General features: G+C 49.3%; 1 long non-coding RNA gene across 2 annotated transcripts; it reads left to right on the top strand.

The window, feature by feature from the left end:
- Window positions 1-2,781: 2,781 nt before the first annotated feature.
- LOC120234063 lies at window positions 2,782-9,153 on the top strand. Of its 2 annotated transcripts, none has more exons than XR_005528976.1 (3): window positions 2,782-3,069; window positions 4,897-5,019; window positions 8,577-9,153. It is a non-coding gene; the product is annotated as an uncharacterized LOC120234063 (long non-coding RNA). The 2 variants fall into 2 exon arrangements; XR_005528977.1 differs by having other exon boundaries at window positions 2,784-3,069; window positions 8,632-9,152.

Raw genomic sequence — 9,153 nt, 5'->3', positions numbered from 1 at the left:
TTCTCTCTCAAAATAAATAAACATAAAAAAAAAAAGGAATGAGCTATCCATCTAGGATTTGGTGTGGATGAACGTCAATAATGGCGAGGGAAAGAAGACAGACAAAAAATACTGTATGATCGATTCTAAGCGATACTCTATAAATTTCAAACTTATTGTGCTTGTGATGGAAAGGCAGGGGGAGAGGCAGAGGCGCAGCACAGAGAGGAGGGAGTGATTAGAAAGGGACTTGGAGAAAAGCTAGGGCAGAGTTTGGGAACCACGGTGAGGCTGCCTGGCAAGGGTGCATGTTCCCCCACCCCCGAAGGCCACACCCCCCGCCCACCCCTGCTGCCCTTGACTCCCCACCTCCCACCTCTGCAGGAGACCATTCCTGGTGAGGCTTTCTCAGCTGGGGAGCTGGTCAGCAGGGATCACCCCTTCCTGTGCGTTTCTCAAACCTCTTTTCGTACTAATATTTAAACCAAACTTACCCCGCTCTGTATTAGTCCCTTCCCCAGCTCGCTCTTCAACCAGATTACAAAATGCCTCGGCGAAGGGACCCCATGCAGCCCAATGCTTGCTGAAGAGAAGGCGTTCAGGACGTCTTGATAGAATGAATGGATAGAAGAACACGGGATTTGTTTTCCTGTTTCTCTCAGTAAACCTTCTCTACAAATTCTCTCCAGTAGCAGAGAATTATTTGGGGCGCAGATATAGACACCCAAACCAGCACACCTTCCGCGTGATCCTCCTGGAGACGCCTTGTGGATGCCCTTCTAAGATCACCTGATCTTGACCTTGGCCAGCCCCCTTCCTTCTGCAGCCCCCTCCCTCCCTTCAGTGGGTCGAGTAAGTGCCTCTCTTCCTGTTCTTTTGCAGAGCTCAGCTTCTCTTTTTACCAGTACAGACCTTTATCTCCCAGCACCACTGAGAGCGCCAGGGTTACGACTGCTTATATGGGTGTCGACAGTATTCAGCGGGGGTTGGGGAATGAGCCCCCGGGGGAAGATTTGGTCTTCGGGCTCTCTCAGGTTGCTTCCGGAGACTGCTTGCTCTCAGCTGGGGAGAATCAGAACAAAGGGGATCCCACCGAGGGGAACAGAGCTTCCCCTGAACTCTAGGGGGCAGTAGCATCTGTGCCCAGTCTGTGTTTGTTGACTGACTACAAGACAGAAAAATAGGCAGAAGGTGGAGAGCGGCCACTGTTTGGTTTCGACAGTTCTTAAGGATTTATCATGTTTCATTGATTCATGATAGGTATCAAGATTATGATTATGTGACACACTGTGTATTATTATCATTACTATTAGATTATCAGTTAGTGAGGGTGAACAAGAGTTGACCAAGTCATGTTCCCTGGGGCTGATTAGTACAAAGTCTCTCTCCTAATAAGATTTTTATAAGGTTTCGTTAAAAAAAAGAGGGGGGCACCTGGGTGGTGCAGTCTTTTCAGTCAGGTCATGACCTCATAGTTTATGGGTTCAAGCCCCGTGTCAGGAGGGCTCTGTGCTAACAGCTCAGAGCCTGGAGCCTGCTTTGGATTCTGTGTCTCCCTCTCTCTCTGCCCCTCCCCTGCTCATGCTCTCTCTAAAAAGAAATAAACATTAAAATAAAATTAAAATGCTGGATAACAGCGGAAGAAAATTTGCCAAAAAAATGAACAAATAAATAAAAAGAAAAAAACCTAATCACTTCCCTCTAAGAGTAATAGGGGAAACACCAAGACAATATTCGAAGCAGATCTTACTTAATAGGCGATTCTATTTCCATTTGAATTACCCACTTGGTGGTCTTTCAAGTTGGTAATATATGCGGCAGTCAGCTCAAGTGACATTTGCAATACGGCAACATTTAGGTAATAAATGTGACCTGAGGCGTGTGCTCAGAATAACGATATAAAACCATCAGGCCACTTTATTAATTTCCGTCAGGTGTCAACTCCTTAATTTTCAACATTCAGCAAACAAAAATGTCTGCCGGTGGTGGTCTTTCAGTGCAATTACTTTCTAGCGGAGGCAAAGGCATCAGCAGCTTTATCAAAGAATGAGGAATGTTTCTTGTCTTTTTTTATTTGGAATTCACAGATGTAATAAGAGCTTTCAAACGAAATACGTGAAACACCAGTAAAATTGTCGACACGAAACCCAGAGGATAAGGTTCTGGGTAGAATTAGCATTTTCTGATGCTTGTAAGGAGAGAGAGAAGCCTCATTTTGGTAGCGTGTACAATGCTGGACACTGTGCCCTGGGAATTCAAATACATGCTCTCATTTTTTTCTAGTCCTTCTAGACCAGTTACGGACTTTGCATAGGTCTTTGTGCATTGCTTTGGACACACGGCTTTGTGTGTCCTTTGTATAGGACTTTGGCACATGGCTCCTAAAATCCTTATAGTATCTGCTACAAGAGCGTGCCTTTGATTGTAATATTCCGTTTTGTTCTAAGAAACACAATCCTACTGAGTGCGCTGGAAGGCCCTAATTGACGTTCTAAAGCGATTCTCGAATCAGGCAGCCTCACATCCAGCAAGTCTCCAAGCGCCTTAGGAGATGGACAGTTTCTCTAGGAAGGAGGGTTGGGCAAGCCCATTACCAGCAGAAGAAAGGGCTGTTTCAGGCAAGATCGGTTTCCCTGGGGGAATGGGGGTGGGGGGAGGGCTGGGAGGGAAGTGGGTCTTATTAGGCAGATTACCTCATCTTCCTGGGGTGGGAAGGAGAGGGCCACGTGACGGAATACCTCACTGTTGCAGATCAGAAAATGCCTGACCCACCGGTGGAGGCTGCATTTCCGGGGTGGGGGGCGTGGAAGCTGCAGTTCGGTTGGTTTGGGGACTGGGCCTGGCCCAGGTGACTGCGGTGCGTTTTGTCTTTGGCCAGGATCAGTTCCCGAAAGAGTTGCGGAGCGAACGTGAACGGGCCCCTTTCAGCCACACCTGAGCTCCGGTGAATGCGCAGACTTCCGGGAAGCTCCGACCCATGGGGGCGGCTTGCCGGGGGCGCCATCACGTGGTTAGAAGGTTGGAAGGTTCCAGCCCACCTCCGCCTCCCGGGAGGGCAGAGGGGCCGGCGATGGAGTTCAGTCCGCAGTGGTCAGTGATCTCATCCGCCTTACCTGTGTCAGGAGCCTTCCAAAAATCCAAAAACGATGGGTATCAGGAAGCTGGGTCAGTGGGCGTGCAGGGCTGCAGGGAGAGCGGGGCGTGGTGGGGGGGCGGGGGAGGGGGCAACAGAAGCCCCCAGTCCCTTCCCCAGACCTCGCCCTGGGCCGCCCTTGCGTCCGACTGCTTCTGTTAGATCCTTGCAGAACAAACCAGTGATCTAGCAAGTCAAGTGCTTTCCAGGGTTTTGTGAGCCGCTCTAACAAATTAATTGAACCCCAGGAAGGGTCGTGGGGACCCTCTGGTCTATACAGGTGGTTGGGCAGGAGCACAGGGGAGAGCTTGGGACCCCTGGCTGGCGTCTGGAGTTGGGGAGGGGCAGTCGTGTGAGGCCTGCGCCCCAGCTCCAGGGGGGCAGTGTCCGTCCGAATTGGGTTAAATTGTGGGACGCTCGGCTGCTGTCACAAAATCCCCAGGAGTTGACTTGAGAGTGGAAATCGGATCGTCAAGGAATCTTAGAATGATGGTCGCCCAACCCAGGCCAGGTCACTCCTTGGGGAGTCAGAAACTGCACCGGGCTGAATTGTCCCACAAAGAAAATGTTATTTGCGGCAAATAAGGAGATCCCGGGGGGGGCAGCTTCCCAAGCCCCATCTCCGCCAGCGCCGGTGGATGGCTTCCTTTTGGTTAGGGTTAGGATGAATATGTAAATAGGGCAGCCTTAGGCGGAAGGGCACCTTCTGGGGAAGGCCCTGTGTCCCTTCCCCAGAGGGCACATGCCCCACGTCTACTGTGTTATGTAAATGGCGCTTGTGTTCCTCCTGGGGCGGAGATTTTAGTATTACCAAGTGGGAAAGGTGGTCGTCAGCCATTCTCAGAGTCACTCCCTGGCACGTGTGCCTGTACAGGTGCGGGTCCCTCCTTGCACTCAAGCTGCTCTGGGTGGCCTGGGCCGCCCTGGAGGTCTCGTCAGGGCCAGTCTTCTGGCCACGGGCGGTCTCGCTTTCCATTTGCCCGAGTTAAGACCTAAACTTCACTTAGGAAAATTAAGGAAGAATGTGGGGCAAAGGTCAGGGAGTGCAAGCAGGTGGGCAGTCAAGGTCAACTGTGGGGGGCTAGCCGGTGACAGCATCCACCTACGTGCTGGCGGTAATTGTAGACCCAGATCAAGTCATAGTGGAAAAGGAGACAGAACAGCATTTAAACACCACGCGTTCTGATGCAGCGAATGGATTACAGCTCACAGGGATGGGGTCCGAAAGGGGAGAGAATTGATGGAGAGCAGGACAAGTTTGCTAATGGGTTCCTAGTGGTAAACTGGGATTAAAGGTTTATCGCGTTCAGTTAGACGGTGAGAGGAAAAACAATTAAAAACGATTTATCTAGAAAAAAAAGATTGATCTGTGTCACATCCTAGATGCATATTGTTTTTATAAAGGCAACAGACCCCAACGAGGTCACTTGTGCTAAACCCAACACAGAGACTGAATGCCTAACAATTACAGGGTCAGCCTCTCTCTCCCCCTGGGGGTGGAATCCTAAGGCAGTTGGTCTGGAGTTTCGTGGTCAGCACTGGGGAGGCGATCTGCCTGACAGACCCCAAGTCCCCAGAAGAAGGTGTCCTTGCCACACACCAACTAGTCTTTGCTAGTAGCCTTCTTAACCCACCCCCCTTCTGCCTGTAAGAGTCTTTTGTTTGGTCCAGCTCTGCAGACCTCCTTTCTATCTGCTGGCTGGGATGTTGCCCAGGTCATGAATAGTGGAATAAAGCCCCTAAGATCTGGACAATGTACTGAGTTGAATTTGGCTTTTTAACAGATTCAGTGTTGGCAGTGACAGGATGCAAAGGAGACTTCCGGTAACTTTGGAGACTAGGAGACATGCGGGTGTGGTACCCTGAGCCCTTCGAATGCTCTCGCTCACCGTTTCCAAGGACCATCGGTAAGTTTCTCTCAATTCTGAGCTCCAATCTCTTGCATCAAGCTCCTGATCTGACTTTTCTTTTCTTTTTTAAATTAAAACACATTTTTATTTATTTAAAAAAAATTTTTTTTAATGTTTTATTTATTTCTAGGAGAGAGAGAGACAGCGTGAGCAGGGGAGGGTCAGAGAGAGAGGGAGTTACAGACTCTGAAACAGGCTCCAGGCTCTGAGCTGGCAGTCAGCACAGAGCCCGACGCGGGGCTCGAACCCACGAACCGCGAGATCATGACCTAAGCAAAAGTCGGACTCTTAACCGACTAAGTCACCCAGGCGCCCCTAATTAAAACACATTTTTTAAATGTTTATTTATTTTTGGGAGAGAGACAGAGCATGAGTTGGGGAGGGTCAGAGAAAGAGAGACACAGAATCCGAAGCAGGCTCCAGGCTCCAGGCTCTGAGCTGTCAGCATAGATCCCGACGCAGGGCTTGAACCCAGGAGCCATGAGATCATGACTTGAGTCAAAGTTGGATGCTTAACTGACTGAGCCACCCAGGCGCCCCCTAACTGACTTTTCGGTCCAGGGCTCACAGGGGCAGCTTGAGCTGGTAGGCTGAGTTCCCAGCTCTTGGTTAGTTCAGTCTCCGTCTGTTGGGGTCCACTGGTTCAGTCTGTTGTTCCATGTGGGGAATTCTTAGCGGTGCACACCGAATGACTCTTTGTTTGGCCAGTGTGTAGTACCATATTTTTGGTTACTGCCCGTGTCCACAGCCTCCTTTCTTCAAGTACCCTTGGCTTCTGTGAATGTGCCCATTAACACGTGGATTAACATTAATGTCGGTAAACACTATTGCTAAAGGGATCTCGGGTCAGGCTCTGTGCTGACAGCTCAGAGACTGGAGCCTGCTTCGCATTCTGTGTCTCCCTCTCTCTCTGCCTCTCCCCTGCTCGTGCTCTGTCTCTCTCTCAAAAATAAATAAGCATTAACAAATAGTAAATTTGTTACTATTTATTCCTAGAGCCTTCCTCGCCCACGCGTATTGGTCCTTTATTCTAATTTGCCAACAAAAGAAAGACAAATCTGTGATCAGCTTTAAAGTCCCTCTGGTTATACTCATTCTACAGCATTCTGGGTTCCGTACAATACGTGGTATAACACAATCTGCTCTAGGTGCTCTGTGCGTAGGTGGATAATCTCCTGAGATCAGTGGATGGATAAAAAGACAGAAAATAGGATACGAGGCTACTGGTTCGATCGAACATGTGACCATAGCTGAGCACGCTGAAAGGGACCTTGGAACAAGATGATAAAAACAAAAGTCTGAGGCACCAGGGTGGCTCAGTGAGTTGAGCGTTTGACTCTTGATTTTGGCTCAGGTCATTTCCTCACGGTTCATGGGATCGAGCCCGCATCGGGCTCTGTGGGGACAGTGGGGAGCCTGATTAGGATTCTCTCTCTCTCTCTCTCTCTCTCTCTCTCTCTCTCTGTGCCCCTCCCCACTTGTGTGCGCTCTCTCTCAAAGTAAATAAATTAAAAACCAAAAAAATAAAGCCCCGAAAACCCTGAAAGTCTGCCTAGTTATTAGCCTTACAGGTGCAATGGTTTCTAAGGCCAGGAACCTAAAATAATACAAGTACTTCCCACATTGCATCTTCCTAGGTGACTGTCACCAAAACACAGTCATGCCTCGAGGGGTTCTCTCAAGTGCTCTACCAAGAGTGAAGCACCTCTAATTCCCCAGGAAATCGACCCTCTCCAGTGTACAAATGATCTCTCTCTGTGCTCCCTGACTCCAGAGTCTTTCATAAAATATTCTGTGTATTTGCTGCAACAGTTAGCTGAAGAAGGACAGGAAATCTCTAAGAAAAAATGACAGTTATCTGCAGACACCGTTCATTAGCTGGGTCTAGTCTAAGCCCTGAAGGAATCCAGCTATCTCAGAAAAGAATTAGGCTAATCCAAGAATTCCCTGGGTCCACAGCTAAGCAACAGCCTCATGGATTCCTACGACTGGCTGGAGATGGTGGACTGCGGGTTCCTAATTTTCCTCCAGGAACTTAGTAAAATTTTAGGTCCCAAATCCTTTCCTTGAGAAGACAAACATGAGCAAAACAAATGCTGCAGGAGCCAATCAACTATTCAAAACCTTTCACCTTGTTTGTGCCTGAACGAGATAACCAAGCCCCGGGAGTGCTAGCTCAGTCAGGAATGTGGCAGGAGACGTCTGCCTCTCGAGTGCGCCTGCACATGGCCTGACGCTGTGGCTCACGCCTACCCCAACTGCCTCAAGGTTACAGCCACAGCTGCAGAGTTGTGGAAGCCCCGGCAGATTGGACCCTAGGGCATGACGTTCGTTCCCAAACTTTACACTCGGTCTAAGCCTTAACTCTGAATCCACTCAACATTTCTCACCAGCAGACCAGCCTCCTATGAGATCCTTCTGAGTTCCCCGGGTAATCTTCATCTTGGGTGTGGAGGAGGAGAAAAATGGACAGAATGAAGTTACTCCTGGTTTTTATGAAACATAATGGAGCATTTTCACCAGGGATGGGATACAGGGATGAGGGAGAGGATTCCCTCAGAGTTGGTGATGTGGCAGAAGGTGATGTAGGAAGTTGTATCACCTAGTGTCTATTTTTTTAACAATTTTTTTCTTAAAATTTATTTATCTTGAGGGAGAGAGAGAGAGAGGGTGTGGTGGGAAGGAGCAGAGAGAGAGAGAATCCCAAGCAGGCTCCATACTGTCAGCACAGAGCCCTATGCGGGGCTCCGATTCCCGGACCATGAGATCATGACCTGGGCTGAAATCAAGAGTTGATGCTCAACTGATTGAGCCACCCAGGCGCCCTCCCTAGTGTCTATTCTTAGCCCTGGAATATTGGAGATGCGGGAAAACTCCTTTATCATGGTGACAATAAAAAAACAAACAAACCCTGCAGTAATAGAAAGCACAACATGACCCACAATTGTGTTAATTGTGTTGATCTCATACGAGTGATGGGAAGCTTTGTGGGTCCTCAGTTTGACGCATTTCATTCACTAGGTCTCTGATTCCTTGGCTGGTCACACGTGGGCTGCCTTGGGGAGCCTGTGCCTGTTTGCAGGCCTGTATGAGCTCGGGGTTGCAGGGAGCCAGGAACGTGGCCACGGCCCCTGCAGAATGCCTGTTTTGCCCGTCTCGCTGCTGGTGTGCCTGCGTGTGTTCTCTCCTTGGTAGTGTTACTACCTCAACACCTGCTCCTCTCCCCTCCACCAGCCGTTCTGGGGTCAGAGAGAGGTCTGTTAGTGAATCTTGTTACTCTGCACTTGCAGGATGCTAGCGGCTTAGAGAGCGCCGGAGCATTCAGGGGTCTTCCTGGGAAGCCCCGTGATGTGAAATCTTGCCCTCTCTCTGTTTTTCTCTGGTTTTACTGTGCATTCTGTCTAGCACGACTAGGTGACTCCTCGTTCTTTGGTCATTAACTCAGATTGGTCACCTTTACTGGAGGCTTTCTGGCTCCCCTGGATGGAGTCTGGGGTCTGCGTTCTCAGTGTCTCAAACATGCTCTTACACATATCTTCCTCTCCCCTGCAAAGCTGATGGCCTTGTGAGGAGGAACCTGCTCTGACATTCCTGTTCTCCCCTCTGCAGCCCAGCGCCTGGTGCAGAGCAGCCTTCCGTGGTTGTTGGGTTTAAGGAGAAGGAAGGGCACAGCCCCGTTCATGCCCATTCGTGTCTGATTTTGCTCAAGACTCAAAATCCCTCAAGAGTTCCAAGACAGAGCCATCTGTCTCACGGTCATGCGATTACTAATTGGAAAGGGTTGGTGCCTAATTCATACAGCTGGCACCTTCCAGCTCGTCTTGTTCGGGCCCCTGGAAATTTCACATTGCTAGTGAACCACTGCCGTTTGTAATACATCTGTAATTCATCAATGTTGTCTGATTTCTTAAGCATTTTTTTTCACCTTGGAATTGGCTCATTTAAGGCGCTTATGAGGCAGGAGTAATGCAGCTCGCTGAAACAGACTGAATAAAAGATGAGACGCTACCTTTTTATCTCCACGGTCAGACAGGCTTTTTCATTGCAAGGTAAACTCGGAGAATGCTTTGGATTTCTTGGCCACATGCCTTATTTAGGAAGGGAAATGGACGGATAATTCCTCTAACTTTT

Source organism: Hyaena hyaena, unplaced genomic scaffold (genome assembly GCF_003009895.1).
Source record: "Hyaena hyaena isolate Hyena2069 unplaced genomic scaffold, ASM300989v1 scaffold_101, whole genome shotgun sequence".
In the NCBI taxonomy this organism is placed as follows: domain Eukaryota; kingdom Metazoa; phylum Chordata; class Mammalia; order Carnivora; family Hyaenidae; genus Hyaena; species Hyaena hyaena.
Note: the sequence above shows the minus strand (reverse complement) of the source record. Positions and strands in the feature narration are given on the sequence as shown.